General features: G+C 34.7%; 1 pseudogene; it reads right to left on the reverse strand.

Moving 5' to 3' along the window:
* Window positions 1–23467: 23467 nt before the first annotated feature.
* LOC125114284 (uncharacterized) lies at window positions 23468–23564 on the reverse strand (annotated as a pseudogene).
* Between the last annotated feature and the right edge of the window lie 2560 nt (window positions 23565–26124).

Below are 26124 nucleotides of genomic sequence, written 5' to 3' on the forward strand. Positions count from 1 at the left end.
AAGGCTAAAGTTGGCATATGTCATGATGATATTATAATTAATTTGTGAAATAAGTAACCAACTGTAATGAAATGTCCCTTCATTTACTTGTTCATGTATTCATTTTAAAAATGATTTAGAGTTATGATTCAAGAGAGTGAATGTAGAATACTCATTCACTTTTCTTTCCTCTGATAATGTATAGAAATTTAAAAAAAATAAAATAAAAGGATAAACCCTAAATAATGCAATGGACTATGAGACAGTGTTAAGGAGACAGGGGAGAGATAAATAAATTTCTGGAAAATTGAAAGCAATTGAAGACATGAAGACATGTGGAAAAGTAAAACAAAGCAAAAAGAGCCATATTTCATAATACATACAATGAAACTTTAGTGGAGTCAGAAGTCTAACTTCCTTGGTAAAGGCGAGAGAGACTCACAGCCAGAAAGCTATGTCTTTTTGAGCAGCTGTTCCAAGTGCCCTCCCCTACAACATATCCTTAATTCACCTTATGAAAAAAACAAACAAAATAGTATCATACTTAATAGCAACATTGGATATTGGTAAATGAAACCATTCACATGAAAACATTTTTAAGTATAATTTTTGAGACTCAGCTGAAGTACTGATCAAGGGTGAGAGCAAAACAGACATTTTGGGACATGTAAGAATTCATATATTTTAATTTTTATGCATCCTTTCTGAGAAAGTTATTGGGGAATTTACATTAGAATAGTGGAATAAAACCAAGAAAGATAGGTTCTGAAATAAAGGAACTAGTCTTGGAATGAAACAGTCATGTTACTAAAATGAAAGTTTAGAAAGAGATCTGGAGAAAAATAATCAAGAATCAAAAAATAAATGTGATTAAATGAAATTCAATGAAGAGGTAAAGAATTTGGGGCAGGTAAGCAGAAATTATAAAAATTAAGTAGGATATTGAAATGGAAAATGACTAAAGTTAAGATTTGAATGGATCTGTTTAATACCAGAATAGCAATAACGAAAAATAAAATCAGCAACAGAATTAGTTATCCTGATATAACAGAAGAAAATATCCAGGGTAAAGCAGAGAGAAGTCAAAGGATGGAACATTAGGCCCAGTGGATATGATTGTTTCAAAGTCTAACAACATATGTGTAAATGGATTCCAAAGCGAATAGACAGAGAGAATAGTTTAAAAAAAAAGTATTTGGAAAGATAATGGCTGAGAATTTTCCAAAAACTGCTCAAAGATATCAAATTAACAGATTCAAAAACTTCTGTGACTGTAAACAAGACTAAAAGACAAAACAAAACACTTAAGCTTATAAAGTCAGTGTTGATAAATAAACATAAAAGCAAACCTTAAATCAGCCTGAGGAAAATGATACATTACATTTAAAGAACAGTAAGAATGGAAGCTGACTTTGAACACAAAATGATAAGAGTCAAGGACAATGAAATGATATCGTCAAGTAATGGTGGCAGAGAATAAAAACTCTCTGGCCTAGAATTCTGTAATCATTGAAAATATTGTTTAAAAATGAGAGAAAATAAATAAAATTTTAAATAATAACAAAAAAACTAATATAATTCAGCAGCAGTAGTATTACATTAAAGAAAATAATGAGGAATTTTTTATACAGAGAAATCATTGAGATTCTGGAAAAAGAGCAATGGAGAGTAAATATGTGGGTAAATATAAATGTTGATTTTAAAAATAAAAATAATTTTATGGGGCTATATGGTATATATAATGTTATATATCATACATGCACTTATATAATGTTTATCTAAGAATAAAACAGAAAAATCAGAAGGATGTAAAAGCAGTTACAATATTCTAAGGTCTTTGAAAGTTTTAATAGTACTAATTTCTATAAACACTTTAATAAATCAAGAATATATGTAGACATTTCCAGGAAAACAACTAACAAAATACTAAAAACACATAATCAAGCTAATATGTGCAGACGTATAAGAAAAAAAGTAGATACATTACAATGTGCATTTAAAAAATAAACAATACAAAAGTAGCAGGAAAGGGAAAATAGGAATAAAAGGAGAGATTACAGTCAGAAAGCCAATAATAAACTGGTACTTTAATTCTAACTGTATCAATGATCACGCTAAATATTAACAGAATGAACACAAAAGACAAAGATTATCAGAGACAAAATAGCAAGAACCAACTATAAGCTATATGAAATACACTTTGAATATAATGACACAAAGAGATTAAAAAGAAATGGCTGGGGGGATTTGCGTTTCACTTATGCACACTATTGTATGTGGAATGGATGGTCAGTGGGGACCTGCTATCTAACACAGGGAACTCTGCCTAATATTCTGTGATAACCTGTATGGGAAAATAATCTGAAAAAGCATGGATATGTGTATGTGTATAACTGAATCACTTTATTGTACAGCAGAAATTATCACAATATTGTAAATAAGCTCTACTACAACTCTACTACAATAAAATTTAAAAAAAAAATGGAAATGGATGGAAAAGATATATCATGCAAAGCGTAAACATAGAATTTTAGAGCGATTATATTAATGTAATATAAAATAGGCATCAACACAAACAATATTACTAAAGATTTGGTATATTTCATAACATAAAAGTCAGTTCAGAAAGAAGACATAAGCATTATGAATCTGTATATATTTTCAGTGGAAACAAAATATATAAGGCAGAGACCAAATTATGGGAAGAAGTAAATACTTGTTCAATTTCAGTTAAAAAGTTTAACAGGCAATAAACACATGAAAAAATGTCCGACATCATAAGTGATGAAGGAAATGCAAATTAACTTCACATTGAGATAGCATAGCAAATTATTATAATGGCCAAAATTTATTTTTTAAAATTTTATTTTTTAAAATCATAATGTTGATTTACAATATTATGTTAGTTTCAGGTGTACAGCAAAGTGATTCAGTGTTTATCTATCTGGATATCAGATTATTTTCTATTATAGGTTAAGATACTGAAATACAGAATATTACAAAATATGGAATATTATGCCTTATGTAGTAAACCCTTGTTGCTTATCTGTTTTATATATAGTAGTGTATATCTGTTAATCCCATACTCCTAATTTATCCCTTCCCAACTCCCTTTCCCCTTTAGCAGCCATTAAGTTTGTTTTCTATGTCTGTGAGTCTGTTTCTGTTCTGTAAATTTACTTGTAGATTTATTTGTGTTACTTTTTAGATTCCGTGTACAAATCATATCATTTAATATTTCTCTTCATTTAGTATGGTGTTCCCTAGGTCCATTCATATTGCTGCAAATGGCAAATTTCATTCTTTTTATTATAATAGCCAAAATTAATTAATTATTTTATTTTATTATTTTTTTGTCTTTTTAGGGCCGCACCTGTAGCATACGGAGATTCCAAAGATAGTGGTAAAATTGGAGCTGTAGCTGCTGGCCTATGCCACAGCCACAGAAACACAAGATCTGAGCTGCACCTGCGACTGACACCTTAGCTCACTGCAATGCCAGATCCTTAACCCACTGAGCAAGGCCGGGGATCCAACCTGCCCTCTCATGGATACTAGTCAGGTTCGTTAGCCACTGAGCCATGACAGGCGCTCTAATGGCCAAAATTTAAATGTCTGTCATTACTGCATGTTGGCAAGGATATGGATCAAGTGGAACTTTCATTCACTGCTGTACGCTTTCAAAAACTCTTCTTCAAAAATAGTGTGCATATCCACTACATCACCTAGCTATGTTACTCCTAGATATTTACTGATAGAAATAAAACAGTTTATCCGTAAAAAGAATTGTATATGAATACATGTAGAAACTTTATTCACAATAGCCCAGAATTGAAAACAATTCTTCATATCATCAGCAGGTGAATTAAATAAATAGAATGTGATATATCAATGCAATGGAATACTACTCAATGAAAAAAGTGACCAAAATATTGGTGTGCATAATCTGCAGAAATTATTACACTAAGTAAATGAAGCCATGTAGAAAAGAGTATATCTCATGTGATTTCATATGCTTAACAATCTATAATGAAAACTCAGACTAATCAGTGTTTGAAACTGAGGACAAAGTGAGAGATAAAAAGGGTCACAAGAAATCTTCTGTAGATGGTGAAAATATTATATCCTGATAGTGTTGGTGATTTCACAGGTGTATTCAAGTATCAAACTCATCAAATTACATTTAATGGATGTATTATTTTGTCCTAAATTATTCCACAATAAAGATGATTTTGAAAAATGCACCGAATTGTACTCAAAGAATGCAGAACGATAAGAACAAATGTCAGAGAAAAAGATAAACCAAATGAAAGCACAATGTATAACAGAAAAGCCATAAACCTATAGATGATACTTTGTTACCAAAAATAGAACTGATAAACTTCTAGAAGGAATGACCAAGAAATATATTGAATAGGAAGGTGAAATAACCAATATCAGGAATGCAAATGAGATATCATTATAGACTGTATAAACATTTTAAAATTATTTTTTAAAATAATAGACATATTTGAAATTTTAGATAAAGTAGATAAATTTTAGGAAAACACAGCTGACCACAAATCACAAAAAGAAGTAGAAAATCTATATAGTTCCATATCTGTTAAAGAAATTAAATTTGTAATTAAAAATTATCCCACAATGAAAGTTCCAGCTCCTTATGGCCTCACCGGTTAAATTCACCAAATATATCACAGATCTTAGACAAATCATTGAAAAACTAAAAAAAGAGGAGCATTTTCCAGTTTATTTTTTGAGGCAGCCATAATCTTGATCAAATCTAACAAGGAAGTCCCAATAAAGGAAAATTAAAAATTAATCTCTCAAGAACAGAAATGTAAAAATCCAAATAAAATATTAGCAGACCAGGGAGTTCCCATCATGGCACAATGGAAGCAAATCTGACTAGGAACCGTTAGGTTGTGGGTTCGATCCATGGCCTCACTCATTAGGTTAAGGATCCGGCGTTGCCCTGAGCTGTGGTGTAGGTCCCAGATGTGGCTCAGATCCTGCATTGCTGTGGCTGTGGTGTAGGCCGGCAGCGTGGCTCTGATTGGACCCCTAGCCTGGGAACCTGCATGTGCTGTGGGTGTGGCCCTAGAAAGAAAAAAAAAAAGGCAGACCAAAGCTAGCAATTTATATAAAAGTACAAGACATTATGACCAAGTTGGATTTATTTCAAGATTGTAAGTTTGTTTTAACATTTGCAATTAACCGACTTAATTAAACACATTAATAGAATAAAGAAAATAATTTAATTAGCTAAGTAGACTAAAAAAATTTGATGCAATTCAATAACATTTTGTGATATAAGCTGTTAGAAAACTAGGAATAGAAGTTCTCTTCCTTAGTGTAATACATAGAAGCTGCCAAAAAGAGGCAAACAAATGATGAACTTCATACTTAATTATGAAACATTAAAGTTTTCTTTGAGATATTGTGGAGACGATAAGGACCTCTTCTATCATTATTTTATGCAACATCACACTGGAGATCCTCTGCAAGATTTAGTGAGGTTTAAAATACTTTCTATCTGGAGTTCCCATCATGGCTCAGTGGTTAACGAATCCGACTAGGAACCATGAGGTTGCAGGTTCAATTCCTGGCCTTGTTCAGTGGGTTAAGGATCTGGCATTGCCATGAGCTGTGGTGTAGGTCACAGTCACGGCTCGGATTCCCGTGTTGCTATGGCTGTGGCATTGGCCGGTGGCTGTAGCTCTGATTGGACCCCTGTCCTGGGAACCTCCATATGCTACGGGAGAGGCCCAAGAAATGACAAAAAGACACAAAAATAAAAATAAAAAAAAATACTTTCTATCTGACTTACTTCACTTAGTATGAGAGTCTCTAGTTCCCTCCATGTTGCCGCAAATGGCATTATTTTGTTCTTTTTTATGACTCAGTAGTATTCCATTTGTATGTATATCACATCTTCTTGATCCAGTCATCTGTCAATGGACATTTAGGTTGTTTCCATGTCTTGGCTATTGTGAAAGTGCTGCAATGAACATGCAGGTGCATGTGCCTTTTTTAAGGAAAGTTTTGTCTGGATATATGCCCAGGAGCGGGATTGCTAGGTCATATGGTAGTTCTATGTATAGTTTTCTAAGCTACCTCCATACTGTTTTCCGTAGTGGTTGTACCAATTTACATTTGCACTAATAGTGCAGGAATAGATGCAAACTATTGCTTTTGGAATGGATAAGCAATGAGATCCTGTTGTACAGCACTGGGAACTATATATCTAGTCACTTATGATGGAGCATGATAATGTGAGAAAAAAAGAATGTGTATTATGTATGTGTGACTGGGTCACCTTGCTGTACAGTAGAAAATTGGCAGAACACTGTAAAGCAGCTATAAAGGAAAAAATAAAAATAATTATATAAAAAAGAATTAATCAATTTAAGAGATTAAAATGTCTAAAGTTAAAAAATACTTTCTAAAAATTGGAGTAAAAAGTAAAGGTTTCAACACAATTTGTCAATACAGATGTCAAAAAATTACATAACTATAAAATTGAAAATATGGGTGTATGTTGAAGTAAATGATATTTAAAATTAGAGCATCAACAGATATTGTATTGATTAAATATGTAAGACCACTGAGACTAAGAGAACATTCGCCCATTATGAGAACGAAGAGAACTAAGACCACTAAGAGAACTAAGACCATTGAGACTAAGACAAAGAGATCATTTGGCTTAGAAGTAAAAACAGAAAGAATTTAAAGTTGACTTTGGAGTGGAAGTCTGGAGTAGAGGTGATGCAGGATGTATTTCTGTATCTTTCATTATAAGTTCTTTTTTACTTTGTTCATTTTTTTAACGTGTTAGAAGTTTTTATTAATTATTTTAAAACTGTATATCATGGTGTAGTTGAAAGTGTGAATGCCTTTGAACCAGGTAGCTTTGGATTCAAATCCTGCTCTACCATTTATTAATTGATGAATTTACTATGTTATTTAAATATTTGAGAGAAATGTTGTTTTTTATAAAGATTATTTAAAATATATATTCAGGAGTTCCCGTTGTGGCTCAGTGGTTAACGAATCCAACTAGGAACCATGAGGTTGCAGGTTCTATCCCTGGCCTCCCTCAGTGGGTTAGGATCCTGCGTTGCTGTGGCTGTGGTATAGGCCGGTGGCTATAGCTCTGATTAGACCCCTAGCCTGGAAACCTCCATGTGCTGTGGGTGCAGCCCTAGAAAAGACAAAAAATAAAATAAAATAAAATATATATTCAGAACCTCTTAGTATTCCTCATATATAGTTTATAATCTTTTTTTACTTACAATATTTTAAAAATTGTTTCTCTGTCAATAAATTTCTATAACATTGTGTTTAAATGTCAAAGGGATAACCCATTATATACAAATCAAAATTTGTTCATTCAGTACCCTAATTTTAGAGACATCTAGTTTCCATATTTTCTTGCAATTGCAAAAATGCTATAATAAATAGTCTGAAAAATAATTTTGGTATGTATATTAGGAATATTACTTTAGGATTATCATTAGAATTGTAATTCCTAGACCATATAATATGTGTATTATTAAGGAATTTATTTCATATTGCCAAATTGCCCTCAATAAATATTTTAAAGTTTTTCCCTTCACTATTTATGTATAAAATAGCAGTGCCTATATTTCTATAGTATTAACACACTGAATAGTATATATTTATATATTTTTCCAATATCATGTATTTGAAATTTTTTCTCTTTTGAAAATTATAGATTTTTTCAAGACCTATGAAAGTCTTGAGCCCCAAACATTTTTATACAAACCTCATTGTGTTGGTCCCTTGTCTTTTAGCATTAATACAATGTTCTTGTATGTCCTCTGGAAAGCAGATAAGACAGTGAGGAGGGCAAGAGGTTTATTGATAGCTAAACCCCTGAAGGTAAAGAGAAGGAAGCAAAATCGGGCAGGGAAAGTATTCAAATCATAATATGGATCTGAAGTTTGTGAAAGAAAAGAAAGAAGGAAATATTATTGAGCAGAGAGAGCCTAATGCTGTGATGAATCTGAAAAAGTCTTGGCCAGCTCAGCATAGAACAGCAGGGCAGACAAGTCCCGTTAGAGGAGTCCCAAGTTGGGCAGAAATGGTCATTTATTTATGCATTTATTTATTCATTTTGCTTTTTAGGGCTGTACCCATGGCATATGGACATTCCCAGGCTAGGGGTCTAATCGGAGCTACAGCTGCTGGCCTACACCACAGCCACAGCAACAGAGGATCTGAGCCACGTCTGTGACCTACACCACAGCTCAAGGCAACACCAGATCCTTAACCAGATCCTTAACCCACTGAGTGAGACCAGGGATCGAACCTGCATCCTCATGGATAATAGTAGGATTTGTTTCTGATGAGCCATGACGGAAACTCCCAGAAATGGTCATTTTTTTGTCTCCATCTATGGCTTGTCTTCTCATTCTCTTAACAGGGTCTTTTGTAGAGCAAATTTTTAATTTTTATAGTCTTCTCTCCCTCCCTCTCTTCCTCTTTCTCTTTCTTTTTATTCTATGGAGCATGCTTTTGGTTTTATGTCCAGAAACTCTTTGCCTAACCCAAATGCTACAAAAGATTTTCTACTATGCTTTATTATTAAGTTTTTTTTTTCTTTTACTTTTAGATCTATGACTCATTTTTACCTAACTTTTACATAATGTGTGAAATACGGGCCCAGGTTCTTTTTGTTGTTATTCCTTTTTAACATATGGGTGTTCGATTTTTCAAGCAATTATCCAACATTTCTCCAACCACATTTTTCATTCATATACCAAGTTCTCATATGTGTCTGTTTCTAGACACTTTCCTCAATTTCATCATGCCAATAAAACAGTCTCAATTATCATAACTTTATAATGTTTTAATATTTTAAAGCAAGCTCCCACCTCATATTTTTTCTTCAAAAGTTTTTTTATTTTTCTAGATTCTTTGTTTTACTCTTTGAATTTTAATATCATTTTGTCACATACCGTAAAAATGTCCTATAGGAATTTTTGCTAGTTTTGACCTGAAGATATCACCATTCCTAGATACTTGTCATGACATTATTGGTGTTGATTATAAACTTTTCCTGATTTGGGGCAGAACTCCATGGTTGTCTTTTCCATGTAACTTAGGCATAGTATTATAAATAAAGTAATAGTTGGAAAAGTAATTGAATTTCTATTCAATTAATAGAATTGAATTAGTAAATAATATGTGGAAATTAATATCACTATAATAGTGCATCTTTACATCCATGAATTTTATATATTTTCCATTTATTCTGGTCTGTTTTATGACCTTCAAGAGTTTAAGAATACTCTCCCAAAAGTCTTAAACATTTTGGTAGATTTATTTCTAGATATCTAGTAGTGTTTTTTAAAAATTTATATAATTAAAATCCTTTTTAAGGTTTCATTTTCTAAATGATTATTGACAGTGTATAGAAACACTAATTTTTATGTTAATCTTGTATTCAACCATTCAGGAAATATTCTAACTGGTTTTAATAATTCATTCTAGATTCTTATTGATTTTCTAAGTTGAAAATCTTACTTTTATGAATAGTCACATTTTCTGTTCCTCTCCTTTTATTTACTTCTTTTGTCTTTCTCCTGTTTCTCCCTCTTACATATTCTATTGAAGTGTTGTGTAATAGTGATAGCGAGTGCCCTGGTTTATCCTCAACATTAAGGGGAAAGTTTCCAAAGTTTCAAAATAAAACATGCTCTTTACCATATATTTGATTGATACCCTTTAATAGGTTAAGAAATATCTATTACTTGTGAAGAATTTATTGGTTTATCACAACAAATAAATATCAAATATGAAATCAACATAGTAGAGCAAAATGTAATTATATTTCTGTGATTTTTGATAGATTTATTTCTATACTGTGTTTTTCTATTTTCTTTTAATAGGATTTTTCTCCTTTGTAAATAATATATTCCAGAGCCTATCAGATGCCTACTGAATTGATAATTGTTTAAAGGATAAGGGGTGGAGCAGGAATCTGTATTAAGAAAGAAAAGCTGTCCAGATCAGGTTGATGATAAGATAGGTTCTGAAACTATATCTGCAGAATGAAGCCCAAGCTCCTTGCTCCTTAAACAGAGAATAATCCCTTCAGAAAGGCTTTTGTTTATTTATCCAAGCCTCCTGCTTGCCCTTCCATTCTGTGTTTTGTGTTCTTGCAATGCCGAGCTGCCTTGGTTTATGCTGTACTTTCAGTCTAAATGATTTTCCTTTATCAGTGCTTCCCAGCTATGGCTGATATCTACAGATCTTCCTCCACTTATGGTGGGGTTATGTTCCCAAAAACCCATTAAAAGTTGAAACTATCCTAAGTAAAAAATGCATTTAAAACACCTAACCTATCAAATGTCATAGCTTAGTTTCATCTACTTTCAACGTGCTCAAAAACATGTTAGCCCATATTTGGGTAAAATCATCTAACACAAAACTATTTTATAATAAAATGTTGACTACCTCATCCAATTAATTGAGTACTATACTGAAAATGGAAAACAGATGGTTGTCTGGGTACAGAATGGTTGTAAATATATCAGTTCTTTCCACTCCTGATTGGGAGCTGCTGCCTGCTGTCCTGCCCAGCATCAAAAGAGAATATCTACTGCATATTGCTTGCCAGGGAAAAGAGAAAAATTCACAATTGGATTACAGTTTCTACTGAATGCCTATAGCTTTCACACACCATCATGAAGTCCAAAAATCGTAAACCTTCATAAATTGGGGACCATCTTTACTCCTCATTTAATAGGCAACTCAGGTGCATCAGCTTGGGTTAGGCTGAGGATGAATCCATTATCTGTGTCTCCATCACACCACAGGACATTAGCAATCCCTTCTCAGGGACTCTATCACTTCTTTGAGGCAGGGATTTTTGCCTATTCACAAGTGAGGTCCCAGTGCCTAGAGTAGTGTGGACACTTGGTCACTGTTCAATGAAAGCTTCTGAAATGGAACCAGTTCTTTTAATACAGAATGCTTAAAATTGAACTCTTTTTTTTTTTTCTAAACTCTCGTCTGTACTATCTGGGCATGCTCCAAACTGTGACTATGACATTGGGTCTTTTCCAGTGCTCTTCAGTAATGCCAAGTGCTTATTTGATGTACCAGTGCTATTTTCTCTCGGAGGGAGTTTGAAATATACCTCTGAAGTCAGTTAACTGTTTCACTGCAGTGATATCTTTGGGTGGGAACGCATTCATAAGCCCACACATAACCTTTCTATGGTGGGTGTGTGTGGAGGGGGCAAAATGGGAGAACATGTCTCTGTGTTGTTATAGATAGAGGTACTGAAACACTGCAGGACTTTAATTTTTCCTGTTATAGCCGGTAGCATCCATAAACAAGAATTTTGAAAAATATTCATATATAAAGAATGTAACTTTAGAAAAGTAGAAAAAAATTGTGGGGGAAGACTTTTAAATTGGTTTTCAAAGATTATTGATATTTAGCTATAGATGCCTAATTTCTATTAGGAAACAAAATACAGGGAGTTCCCGTCATGGCTCAGTGGTTAACAGATCCGACTGGGAACCATGAGGTTGCGGGTTCGATCCCTGGCCTTGCTCAGTGGGTTGAGGATCCGGCGTTGCCCTGAGCTGTGGTGTAGGTTGTAGCTGCGGCTCGGATCTGGCATTGCTGTGGCTCTGGTGTGGGCCGGTGGCTGCAGCTCCAATTTGACCCCTAGCCTGGGAACTTCCATGCGCCACAAGAAAATGGCAAAAAGGCAAAAAGGCAAAAAAAAAAAAAAAAAAGAGCAAAATACAACTGCACCCTTATTATTTCCCGACACTCAGAGTTAGCAAGCCTGGCTGATTGTGCTTCCTGCTCCATTCCCACTATGGTGTAAGGTTTTGATAAGCAAGAAATGCAATTCTCTTTGTCCTCATGAATAAACTCTTTAGACACCCACAACAGCATATGAACATGATAGTTATCAGTCATTTTTAATTGTTGTTGTTCATTAAGTCCTAGCAAGTCATTGAAATAGGAAATATGCTCTTTAAAAGGATTAAGATTATTTGTCAGGCACTTTTAAGAAACACACAGAACTAAAGCTGTTAAATAAATAAACAATAAATAACTGTTTTAATTGCCGAAAGAATTTTTTTTTTTTTTTTTGCTTTTTAGGGCCACACCCAAGGCATATGGAGATTCCCAGGCTAGGGGTCGAATTGGAGCTACAGCTGCTGGCCTACACCGCAGCCGCAGCAATGCGGGATCCAAGCCACGTCTGCAGCCTACACCACAGCTCACAGCAATGCCAGATCTTTAACTCACTGAGTGAGGCCAGTGATTGAACCTGCAACCTCATGGTTCCTAGTCAGATTCGCTTCCACTGCACTATGACAGGAACTCCGAGATTTGTTTTTTTTTAAAAAATTACTATAGTTGATTTACAATGTTATGTCAATTTCTGCTGTACAGCAAAGTGACCCAGGTATAGATACATATACATTCTCTTTCTTACATTATTTTCCATCATGTTCCATTGCAAGTGATTAGATATAGTTCCCTGTGCTATACAGCAGGACCTCATCGCCTATCCACGCCAATGCAGTAGTTTACATCTACTAACCCCAAAAATCATGATCAAGAGGGATTGTCACATACTCACTGTTTTGAATATTCTCTGCTGTCTGGAGCAGCTTTGACCTTTGCCTGCTCTTATTCAGTAATAAAAATTCCTTAAAGTTATACAGATCTTTGTAATTTACAGATTGCTTTAACATACATTTTCTTGAGTGCTTCACTCAACAAATCTGCGATGAAGGCAGTTTTCATTATTTCAGTTTGTGAAGGTATATCTAAAGCCCCCAGAAAGGTAACTTGTCCAACTTGACTCAAACATTTTAGAGCTAAGGTGCAAACTTGGGCCAAGTGAGCCCTGCACTGGGGCCCTTTCCATCACATCACTGCTGAACCCAACCAACTTATGTTGGGGTAGTGATAGTAAACTGTAAACTTTTCAATTCTATTTATCTTGATTTTTATTTTATTTATTTATTTATTTTGGCTAGGCCCATAAGCATGCAGAAGTTCTGGGGCTGGGGGTCAAACCTGTGCCGCAACTGCCACCTGAGCCACAGCAGTGACAATGCTGGATCCTTAACCCATGGCACCACTGAGGGAACACCTAAATTTTTCAATTTTAGATACTGTAGTGTAATATACTCTAAACAGTAGCTGAGAGGATGGAATCATGACTCTCCCAACTTTTTGTTTGCCCTATGATTTTTCTTGGAATTTTCAAAGACTGTCATTGGCATAACAGTTGAAAACAAACATGTTTCTCTAAAACTCTATTCACAAAGAAAACCATAGGACACTAAGGACTGTTCACCTTAACAGAGATTCTGTAACTAGGATGAAAGCCTTATATGTACTTTGCACTATAACAAGGAAAATAGATTTACTTATTTTCTGATACCACCTAAAAAAAAAAAAAAGATTTATATTTCCATTAAGAAAAACATTCTGTCTGTGCACTAGATCTATCTTGTATTTATTTTATTGGCAATGCATGCAACTTCTTCTGATGGGAACATTTATTTCTAGAATTAGCTTGACCAAATTATAAATGCCTCCAATGGAACAGTTTGTACTAATAAATAGATTTCCCTCTCACTTCAAAACCTACTGCTACAAGGTTTTTAAAGAGCATTTATCAGAAACCCCTAGACAATCCTCCAGCTTCAATTGAACCAATTAATTTTATGCAATGAAAAATCCAAAGGAAGTCTCTTGACTGCCTCTCTGACACTTTATATCCTGTGATATTTTATTTTTAGCAATAAGTGATTGAGAGCAATAGACATGACTGTTTTTTAAAATGGTATGTGGGACTTCAACCTACATTTTTTTTTATTTGTTAGCAGTATTCTTCTGCCTAACACCCACTCATACTTTGAAGTCTTACCTCATTGTGTCATAACAATGATATGTCATTCTTCATTTAAAAAAATCTGAGAAAGAAATCAGGTTATCTGGAGAAAGGGATTAAAATCCATATTACATAGTAGAGTTTGGGGATATTTTTATTAACGTACCTTAGCCATAAGCACCTTATTTGATTGAGCAGATAGACTTTAAAATTTAAGATAAAATGTAGATTTTTTTTTTTACCTAAAGGTGTTGACCCTCAAAGTACATAAGACCATTTTCTCCAAGAACTTTTTTTTAGTTATAAAAATATATTTTTGAGATAAATATTATATTTCTGGTTCTGCTGGGTATCAGATGACATAAAGAGTGTTCATCCCCCTTGTATCTTTGCCTTCTGAGAATGGAGTGCCTGCTATTATTTTTATTTTATATTATTATGCAGTTGCTACTCAGCAACTCCTCCATTTTGCTTTCACATCTTTAGAACTTGCTTTATAAAAGCCATGGGACATTTAAAATAAAAACTTTGAGGAGATAGCAGGATACTATCTAAATATTCAGTCCTATAAAAATTTACAGTACACAGTTACAGTCATATGTGCACATACCCACGCTTACTGATTTTGCTCTGTTTCTACAGAAGAGGTGTCTGTCCATCAATGTTAAATTAATTTCACTATGGATCTGAAACACATTTCTTCCCACTAATACTAGCTCCAGCACATTTTCTCTCCCATCTTTAATGATTTCTCCCTACTAATATTTTCACCAGCCATCTTCGACATATTCCAATTTCTCAAGTAAAGCCAAAAAAGGCAATTATTCATTTTCTCATTCTGGCCCACCTAACTTTCCCCTTTACAGCCAAGATTCTTGAAAGAGTACATTATATACTCTTTCTAGTACCTCATGTATCATTTACTCTTTCTTAAAACACGGCAATTTTTATTTTATTTTTTCCAGCTCTATTGAGATATAATTGACACAAAACATTGTGTAAGTTTAAGGGGTACATTGTGATGAGCTGATACACTTTTATATTGAGAAATGATTACCAGAGGAGGGTTAGCCAACACTTCTATTACCTCACATAATTACTGTTTTCTTTGATACAGTGAGAACATTTAAGATGTACTCTTTCAAGTATATGGTAAAATAATACTAACTGTAATTACCATGCTGTAAAAGATCTTCAGAACTTACTCATCTTATAACTGGAAGTTTGTACCCTTTGACATCTCCTTAGTCTCTCCTACTCACCCCTGCCAGGCCCTGGCTGCTACCATTCTACTCTCTGTTTCTAGAATGCAGCTTTTTTAGATTCCACATGCAAGTAATAGTGCACAGTATTTGTCCTTCTTGATCTGACTTAATTGATCTGACCTAATTCTCTTAGCATAATGCCCTCAAGGTCCATCCATGCATCCATATCACAAATGGCAGAATTTGTGATTGGCACTCTCTCTCTATACATATATACACACACACACTCTCTCTCTCTATGTGTGTGTCTATATATACACATGTGTCTATATATATGTATGTATGTATGTATGTATGTATATATAAAACATCTTTATCCATTCATCCATTGATGGTCACTTAAGTTGTTTTGATATCTTAGTATCTTGGCTATTGTTAATAATAATGCTTCAGTGAACGTGGGAGTGCAGACAGCTCTTTGAGATCTTAGTTTTATTTCTACCAGGCATTACCCGGAAATGGGATTGCTAGATCATAGGGTAATTCTATTTTTATTTTTTGAGAAATAGCTTACTGTTTTCCATAGTGGCTATACCAATTTATATTCCTACCAACAAGGCACAAGGTTTCCCTTTTCTATACATCCTCAGCAACTTTGTTGTCACTTTTCCTTTTGATAATAGCCATTCTAAAGGCATGAGGTGATATCTCATTGTGGTTTTAATTTGCACTTCCCTGATAATTAGTGACGTTGAACATCTCTCCATGTACCTGTTGGCCATCTGTATATTTTCTTTGGCAAAACAACTGTCTAGTTCCTCTGCCTGTTTTGTAATTAAATTGCTGTTGTTCTGTATTTTGTTTGTTATTTAGTTGTATGAGTTTCTATATACTTTTGATAATAATCCTTTATCAGATATATGATTTGCAAATATTTTCTCCCATTTCACAGGTTGCCTTTTTATTTTGTTGATAGTTTCTTTGCTGTGCATAAGCTTTTTAGTCTGATGTAGTCCCACTTGTTCATTTTTGCTTTCATGGCTAATGTATTTTTGTCATTTCAGAAAAAAAATTTGCCAAGACACGTGTTGAGCAGCAGTTTCCCTTTGTTTCCTTCTAGGAGTTTTATGGTTTCAGGTCTTATGATTAAGTCTTTAACCTATTTCAAGTTAATTTTCATGAATAGTTTACGATAGCATGTCCCAAAAAAAGACAGGGATCAAATTTAATTACTCCACATATGAACATTCAGTTTTCTCACAACCATTTATTAAATAGATTATCCTTTTCCCATTGAATATTCTTGTCAAAAATTATCTTTAGCTGTCAGAGTTCCCTTTGTGGCTAAGAGGAAACAAATCTGACTAGCATCCATGAGGACGCAGGTTCTATCCCTGACCTCATTCAGTGGGTTAAGGATCTGCAGTTGCCATGAGCTGTGGTGTAGGTCGCAGATGTAGCTCAGATGTGACGTTGCTGTGGCTGTGGTGTAGTCCAGCAGCTACAGCTCCAATTCAACCCCTAGCCTGGGAACATCCATATGCCACAGGTGTGGCCCTAAAAAGAAGAAAAAAAAAATCTTCGGCTATCTTCCAAAGTGAATAAAATAAAAATGTTTTATATTTATGGTCGTTTTTGCCATTTTTAATACTCCTTTAATTTGTATAAATCTAGTTTTTAAAAATACCAAGCCTTCTGCCTGAAGAACTTATTTTAATGCTTTTTCTAGCACAGGTCTGCTAGCAAAGAATTCTCTCTACAATTGTTCATTTAAAAAAAAAAACAACTTGTTTTATCTCTACTTTTGGAACATAGTTTTATTAGGTGTATAAATCTGGGTTGACAATTTCTATGTCTTTAAGCACTTTAAAAATGTCACTCCATTGCCTTCTGGCTTGCTGTATTATTAGCTTTGTTTCTTTGCATGTAATGTTTCTCTTTCTTCTGTTTGCCTTCAAGATATTTTCTCTTTATTTGGTTTTAAGGTGTTGGACTATGATAAATAGGGTATGTGTGTCCTCTGATTCTTAGATCTTTGTTACTTTTTCCTTTAACTTTGAAAAATTCTCAACTATTACCTTTTTAAATATGTCTTCTATCCCACTCTCTCTTCTCCTTTTGGGAGAAGATGCATGATGTATGTGTATTATACCCACTGATAATGTCCCATAGCTCTTGGATGCTCTGTTCTCTTTCACTCTTTCTTTTCCCCTTTCTTCCTTCCCTTCCTCCTGTTCCTTCCCTGCCTTCCTTAGTCCCTCCCTCCCTTTTTTCTTTCTTTTTCTTTCTCATTCCTCCCTCCCTCCCTCTTCCTCCCTCCCTCCCTTTTTCTTTTTCTCTCTTTCTTTCTTTTTCTTTCCTTCTCTCTTTTGCTTCTATTTGTCTGATGATCTGTTTACCAAAATGATCATTTGGGATCATTTTTGTTTACCTGTCTCCTCATTCACTGGTTATTTTTCAGTAGTATCTGGTTTTATGATAAGGCCAGTGAAGGAAGTCTTCATCTTTGATGGTTTTTCTTTTTTACTAACATGTATTTAACTTTTTAAAAATAATTTCATTCTCTCTGCAGTGATTTTTTTTTTTTCTGTTCCTGTATGTGATCTGATGTTTTCTTCTAGAATACTTTAACATGTTAATCATGGCTACTTTAAAGACCTATCAGACTAGTCAAAGATCTGAGTCATTTCTCTGATTTTATTCATTGCATTAACTATTGAAAAAATATTTTTATTGCTTCATTGTGTCTTTCAGTTTTTGAGAGAGAGATTAACATTGTAAAAAAGAACTGTAGAATCTGAGGTAAACAGCATTTATGCTAGCAAGTGGTAGAGCCCCCCATCCTACCTCACTCCTCTTTACATACCCCTTCATCAGCGAAACTCTTGGTGTGGGGAGTGGATTTCCATAGTTAAGCTGGGCTTGGGAAAGATGTTCTTAGTATAACATGAGCTTCAAATCTTCCAGTGTTTAGCTTCCATTAGCTTGTACTTGTGTGGTGCCTAGGAAGTTGGAAGAATGTCAGTGTTCACATTCTATTCTCAGGATTTGGTAATCTCTGCAGAGCTGTGCCACCAAGCTCTTGTCCAGTGGTGCTCTGTTTGTGCTTGTTGCTCAGTGCTAGATTTCTCATGGGCTGTAGGGCATTTTTACTTTCCTGAGAAGTTTTAGGCAGGATTTCTGTGCCTGGGCCTCTGTGGTTGATCTTTTCTCCATTCCTCCTCCTTTTGGGGGGTGTTCTTAGGCAGAAATTTTCTGCCTTTTCTGCAGAAATAGATGTCTTTTGTGAAGAGTGTAGGATGCTAGGTTCAAGGAGAAAGAGTCTTGCTTCTACTTCTAACTCAGCAAAAATGGACCTCTGGCTGTGTTCTCAGGATGGTAGGCTTCTCTACCCCTTTCTCAGAAGCAGACAGGTTTTATTTCTCCTCCCACATCAGAAGCAGTGCATCTGTACCCATGCCCTGAGGGGCAGAGATTTTATTTCCCCACCTTAGCAGATTAAGGCTTTTGTTTTCTAGGAAAGAACACTATGAGAAGAAGGCACAGCATTACCATGGTCATTAGCAGGGTCATTCACCTCCTTTATGCCTATGCCACTGAGCTGGACTCTCCTTTGTCATTTGCCCTGCCTGACTCCATGTTTTTCGTAAGCGCCTGATGGAGGCACATGGAAAAGGGAGTGTGAGTGAGTGTGAAACCCCCCTTGTGTCTAGTTCTACCAGTTATTCTTAACTGAAACATGGGGTCACACTTGATATTAAGAATTTGTAAAACTTTCACTGATTTCTTTCCCCTGCCTGTTTGGTGTATGACCCATTTGCTGCCAAATGTAAGTTTGTTAAGTCCTGGCTCTTTTTGGATGAGGCTTGTCCTTGTTTAGAATTCAGTTTACTTGATGGTCTTGTGACCTCAGCTCTCCAGTGGGCTCAAGATAAATCCTTATTTTGTATATTATATGGCTTTTCTCAAAGTTAGGGAAGGAGTGCTATTTTGCATCTTTCAACATCTTCAAGGAAAAATAGGCTTTCAGCTGATGCCAGTGTAGTGGGAAGTACATAGTAAACTTTTAAAGGCATGTTTTCACTGTTTCCCAAGCCCCCTCTTCAAGCTTGTACTCCTCTTTTATTTTACTGACTTAGCTGAAGCTATGGAGCCACTGGCTGGTGGTAAATGTAGAGGAAGCCTTTCACAGGCTGTGGGCTAGGAAAGATACTAAGTTTATAATTACTAAAAACTACTTTATTAAAAATTAAAAGATACAATGTTGTCTTTCTCATTTGAACATTATGGTAGATAGCCAGAGTATCAATCAAATGATAAATTAGGCAAGTGTGAATGGAGAACAGATGGAAGAAAGCAGGAAGGATAGATGCTGACTCAGACTCACTTTGCTGAGGTAGAATTTGGAAAATGAAATTTCCTCAGGTTAGGCAACTCTCTCTCTGTCATCAACCTTGGCAGGTGTTAGAGAAGGGGGTAGTTTGGTAGAATACGTCTCCAACCACAAAATATAACAGCTTTGAAGATTAAGATATCTTATGTCCAGCTCCAGAAATGTGGTGATAAATATAAGTGACATTTAGCCCTCTTAATAACATAAATAACACTTACAAACATGGAGCCAGATTTTGTGCTGTAAAATGTAAGTCTGGGATTTTACATGGACTTATTAACTCTTTGCAACTAGACATGGAGGGCACTTGACTCTCCAGGGGCTTTGTTAGAAATGTGAATCCTATTTCTGTCAAACATGTTAGAATTAGGTACCTGGTTATGGATCTCCCTCCCTGATCATTTGGCATCTTGAAATCTTGTCATGAGAGATTTGGCTACACATTAAGCTCAGCCTGAAAGCAGAGATCTTGAATTGCAGCAGGAAGGCTAAGAAGGCTATGTAGAAGAAAAAAAGAGTGTGGTCCTACCTCTTCTCTAAGAAGATTATATGCATCAGAACTTCAGGTTACTTTTCATGTTAGCTGGGACAGACTCCAGCTTCTTTTCTGGTAGTCAGATTCTATCACAGCCCCATCATGTGCCCTCCCTACTTAACAACTCCTTACATATGAAATGCTGGGACTATGTTATCCTCACAATTTTTATACTCTCAATTAAGGTCTACTTATGTTGGAGCCAAACAACTTCTATAAAGAACCACCAATCCAAGAAAGTGTGGGCAAATTCTTCTTGGCAAAGTCATTTCTAATCATCAAAATATTCCAGAGAGGAGTCATTCCTTTCTAGGAATATTCTGAATGTAGGCTCATACAAAGAGTTCTGTGTCTTTAAATAGAAGGGATGTTATTGATCATTTAGTCTACCTACTGAGTGAATATGCTTAGGAATGCTCACTCAAGCTTTATTTTGATATATCTTATTATAAATTGACCTAAACCAATCTGGACATACACAAATATTCAGGCTTCTTTGCATATAAATCAATAGCCAATGGTTGTAAGAAGGAAAAGTTTAAATACTGCTCCTGTGCCATCTTTCACAATAAAGAAACTTTCTAAGTAATTAAATATGAAATTCTTCTGCAAACATAGCCATTTATTAGCCAGCACACAGAAAACAATCCTATAAACTCTGCTATATCTTGGGTTTATATTTTCCCCATAGGGTACTAAGACTCTACCTCATGTGAAAGATTCACTTAGGACAAATGCAACATTAGAGCAGCAGGATTCAGGTGACTACATAGCCAGACGTGGGTGACCAGTAGTCTTCCAAGCTAGGGTTTATACAGAGGCTTCTGTAGTAATTAAATGTCAGGGGGCACTTAAAGGAAAAGGCTTGGTTAGACTTTAAAACTATAGTCTTGTGACAGAGTAAATGTTTCTAAAGTATTTTAGCCTCTATTTTGAAAGTTGCTAATTTTAGCTGTGAAATCTATTTCTAAATTTATTTTGCTAAACTGTAAAGACTATGATGTTGTCCTGCCAATAAAGACACCCAGAGCACCTATAGTAGCCACTTCTGGTGTGTGTCTCTTTGATTACATTGTCACTTGTTCCCATGTCAAATTACTTATGCCTCTGTTTCAATAAATGTCTGTCAATGAAAACAGTAAAGGTGATGGATGGTGCATAAAGAAAAGGCTGAGAGGTGTCAGTCTTGGTCAAGGGAGATTGAGGTCAACTGTTCAGAGTGAGATTTCATTGGTTTCTGTGAGAAAACTACACTTTCATATTTTTCCTAATAAAAGAGGAAGCTTATGAATTTCAGCTGTCTCTGAACAATCTATAAAAGTTGTAACTGCATCTTTTCCTTAGTATAAGAGAATACCCTACTTCACTTAGCATGAGAGTCTCTAGTTCCATCCATGTTGCTGCAAATGGCATTATTTTTTTTTATGGCTGAGTACTATTCTATTGTATATATGAACCACATCTTCTTAATCCATTCATCTGTCCTTGGATATTTATATTGTTTCCATGTATTGCCTATTGTGAATAGTGCTGCTGTGAACTTAGGGGTACATGTATTTTTTTCAATGAAAGTTTTGTCTGGATATATGCCCAGGAGTGGGATTGCTGGATCATATGGTAGTTCTATATTTAGTTTTCTGAGGTACCTCCATACTGTTTTCCATAGTGGTTTTACCAACTTACATTCCCACCAATAGTGAGGTTTCCCCCTTCTCCACACCCTCTCCAGCATTTGTTATTTATACACTTACTAATGATGGCCATTCTGACTGATGTGAGGTGGTACCTCATTGTAGTTTTTATTTGCATTTCTCTAATAATTAGTGAGGTTGAACATTTTTTCATGTGCCTCTTGGCCACCCATATGTCTTCTTGGTGAAATGTCTATTCAGGTCTTCTGCCCGTTTTTCAAAATGTGGTTGTTTGGTTTTTATGCTGTTGAGTTGTATGAGTTGTTTGTATATTTTGGAGATTAAGACCTTGTTAGTTGCATCATTTGAAACTATTTTATCCCATTCCATAGGTTGTCTTTTTGGTTTTTTATGGTTCCCCTTGTTGTGCAAAAGCTTGTCAGTTTGATTAGGTCTCATTGGTTTATTTTTGCTTTTATTTCTGTTGCTTTGGGAGACTGACCTAAGAAATGTCTTTTTTTTTTTTTTTTTTTGCATTTGTACTGTTGATGTCAGAGAATGTTTTGCCTATGCTATCTTCTAGGAGTTTTGTAATGTCTTGTCTTATGTTTAAGTCGGAAGAAAAGACAAATACCATATGATATCACATCTGGAATCTAATAGATGGTACAAATGAACCTATCTACAGAAAAGAAACAAACTCATGGATATGGAGAATAGACTTGTGGTTGCCAAGGGGGAGGAAGAAGGGGAGGGAGTAGGATGGACTGGGATTTTAGGGATAGTAGATGCAAACTATTGCATTTGGAATGGATAAACAATGAGATCCTGCTGTATAGCACAGGGAACTATATTTAATCACTTGTGATGGAACATGGAGGATAATGTGAAAAAAAAAAGGATGTATGTAAATGTATAAATGGGTCACTTTGCTGTAGAGCAGAAATTGACAGAACATTGTAAATCAACTATAATGAAATTTTTAAAAAATAAAAGAGAATACCCTAGTATAAGCTGAAAAAATGATAATATTCCTGCAGCCTAAAATTCCATTTGGAGGGAGAAGAGCATAAATTACTATTTGATTGTAATTGTCTTCTACAGACCAACCTCCTTGAATCAGTCTCAAAAACAACAACAACAGAATATAAAAACAACACACACACACACACACACACACCTAGATCTGAAACTGTTTTAGTGCTTTATTTTAAAGAAAGAGATGATATGAGTTCCTATTAAAGACTTGATTCAAAGAGCCACTTTAATTTTTTCCTGGCTTCAAATCAATTTCCTGTATGATCCACATCTACAAGGATATATAGAAGTTAGAAAAAAAGAAAACACTCAAAGAGAGATTTAACTGTGTTCATTACACTAAAGTTACATAAACCAGGATATGGCTCAATCTATTTTGAAAGGATTTTCAGCATTAAAGGTTAAAACAAAAAGAAACCTCTAGTTAGTCTTCAATTAACCATAGCTGCCTGGCACTTTCTTATTAATCAAGATTTTACTCCTTCTTGCATTATTTTTATGACATCCAATTTTATTTGGTTTCTTCAATATAGTTCTCAGAGGTGAAATAGCTCCCTTTTATGGGAGAAAATCGAATCAAAATGTAGAAGGTTACTTTGTGACCTTCATAAAGTCATATCCCTAAGTTTCTTCTCTCATTTTTAAAATGACAATAATGAGGTCTCCTCCACTGTGCTGCAAAAGAATGAAATAAAATTCCATTCTTCTGTGCTAGGAAGCAGGGTAGTATTGCTTATCCATTCATTCATCCAGGATCCAACTTCCCCAAGTGATTTTTTGTAAAATACAGAATTATTTACAAATTTGTGTGTCATTCTTGCCCAGGTACCATGCTAATCTCTGTTCCAGTATTAGTATATTGTAGCTAAAGTCAGCACTCCAGGTAGCTTTGAAAAGTACTGAGATGGTAATTTTTCCAGCTACACCAACATCAAATCAATTTAATTGAGTGACCAGTATTTTACAAAGACAGAATAGAAGAAAATAGAAGTAAAAATTATAGTAATAAATAAATACATTATTTCAATTTTGTTTTTCTGTATCTGTGTTTGTTACAGGAAGGGGTGGTATGTATACTATGAGAGGACATAACATATATTTGTTATAGTTACTCTCAATCAAAAAACTGTGAAAGCTGGAGTTCCCATCATGGCTCAGCGGAAACAGATCCGACTAGGAACCATGAGGTTGTGGGTTCAATCCCCGGCCTCCCTCAGTGGGTTAAGGATCTGGTGTTGTCATGAGCTGTGGTGTAGGTCGCAGATGTGCCTCAGATCTGGCGTTGCTGTGGCTCTGGCGAAGGCCGGCAGCAACAGCTCTGATTAGACCCCTAGCCTGGGAACCTCCATATGCTGCTGGTGTGGCCCTAAAAGGACAAAAGACAAAAGGCAAAAGAAAAAAAAGTGTGAATTCACCTATCTGAAGAACCAAACTATAAAATATGATTGGATGATAAGTAAATTAACACCATGTTCTCAGCTTGAAACATGCTATAGAATTATAGTAGTCATGATTTTACTTTGAATATATTCAAAATAAGTGGAGGTGAAAAGAAAAAAGATTGAAAAATGCCTCTGTGAATTGATTTGGACTCCATATTTAATCATGGAGGTCTGAATGTTACTTATTAATGAATAATTTTCATAACACTGTATCAGGAGTTATATTTGAACTTGGCATCTCTCTGATACACTAAGCTGTTATAGACTTCAGAAGTAGATGAAGAATTGCTAACGGCAGCAATGAAGAGGTGTGAATGCCACCGGCATTTCAGGATTCTGTTCCAGCTCAGGAAACATACCAACAAAGTCAAAATTAATCTCCCCCCCTTTGGCATTTTTCTTAACCATATGTGGTTTTTAAATTATTGTGTTGATTTCTATCACTTTATTGAAAATATACAGGATGTATTTATCTAAGATAAATATGATTTTACTTGGTATGTTTTCTGAAATGATGGCATACAATATGCATCAGAAAATAAGGCAATTATATAATAATATAACTATTTGTGAATTGTATTTGGTTCTGCCAGAATTTATGAAAGATATATATTTAACAGATGTAAGTGTTTATATTAGATCATATGGAACATAATCGTTCATCTGCTTTTTAAAGAAGCATGGAACTCCTGTTTATCACCAGGAGAATTATTTCTATATTGCCTTAGATGTTCAGTATATGACTCTACCTCAAATCCTCTGTGAGTTGCCTCAAGCTGATGCTGGCATTAATACAGGCAAGCATAAGATTCCCATGGAACCAATGTTCATGCTTTGTTTGAATTTACAGGGAAGATGGTGGGATAGATGAACGAGTAGAGAAAGATAGATAGGTGATAGGTAGGTAGATCAATAGATAGTAACATATAAAAATGGTAGTCTAAATATAAAATTAAACTTTAAAAATATAATAGGGACAGAGGCTTTCAATATATAATGAGAATTATTTTCAGATCCATAATACTTACTAGTTTATAAGAAGACTTTTAATCCTATATCTTCAGTGATCCTCAGTGCTATGTGAAATAGACCAAACTGTACACATTTTACAAAAGAGAAAACAGATACTAACATTAACAGCTTTGCTGACTCACAGGCTGTGGATGTATCGGGGGCAGGAATCAATTCCTGGGGACTGGCTTTTAGTCCAGGCATCATTATACTAAACTGCTGCATGAAACAAGAGTTTTTCACTACTGTTTGTTTTGTTCTTAAAATCTCCCAATTTCAGGATTAGACATGTATGGCCAATTAGTTAAGCTCTCATTAAGAAATTGTTGATAGTTATCACAAAACTACAAAGCAAAAATAACATCTTTATTTTGCAAACATGTTCTCAGTGGAGGTTCCCAGACCTCAGTGAGGCTCAGAGGGTTCCTGAACAGCACCTAGACTTATGTGTTGTTCAGAAATCTCTATTTTTTTAAAGCTCCATACTGATTGTGATGCTCAGGTAGGTTTGAGAACTGCTTTAGAAAAATTCTTTGGAATAGTTTAGTGAAAAACCTATCAGAAAAATCAAATAAAAGACCATGCATGTTACATGTTAGCACAGGGAAATCTACTCAATATTCTGTAATAATCTATATGGGAAAAAAGAATGAAAATATTTGTATATAAACTGAATCACTTTGCTGTACATGAGAATCTAATACAACATTGTTTCATCAACTATACTCCAATAAAAATTTTTTAAAAGACCATACATGTTTTATTTTCATACCATAGTCCACAAGTCTGAAGAAAATCTTGGTTTTGTATAACCAGATGTTTATAGAAAAATAGGAGACCATTTTTTCATTTAAGAAAAAGAAAACATAAAGACAAAATTATTTTTCTAAAAAGAACACTTACTAAGAATGGGAAAAGTTATACTAACAAGCACGTTTTAAAAAGCTTTAAACCAGACATCAGCCTGACACAATGCTGTTGCTT

Source organism: Phacochoerus africanus, chromosome 1 (assembly GCF_016906955.1).
Source record: "Phacochoerus africanus isolate WHEZ1 chromosome 1, ROS_Pafr_v1, whole genome shotgun sequence".
Taxonomy (NCBI): domain Eukaryota; kingdom Metazoa; phylum Chordata; class Mammalia; order Artiodactyla; family Suidae; genus Phacochoerus; species Phacochoerus africanus.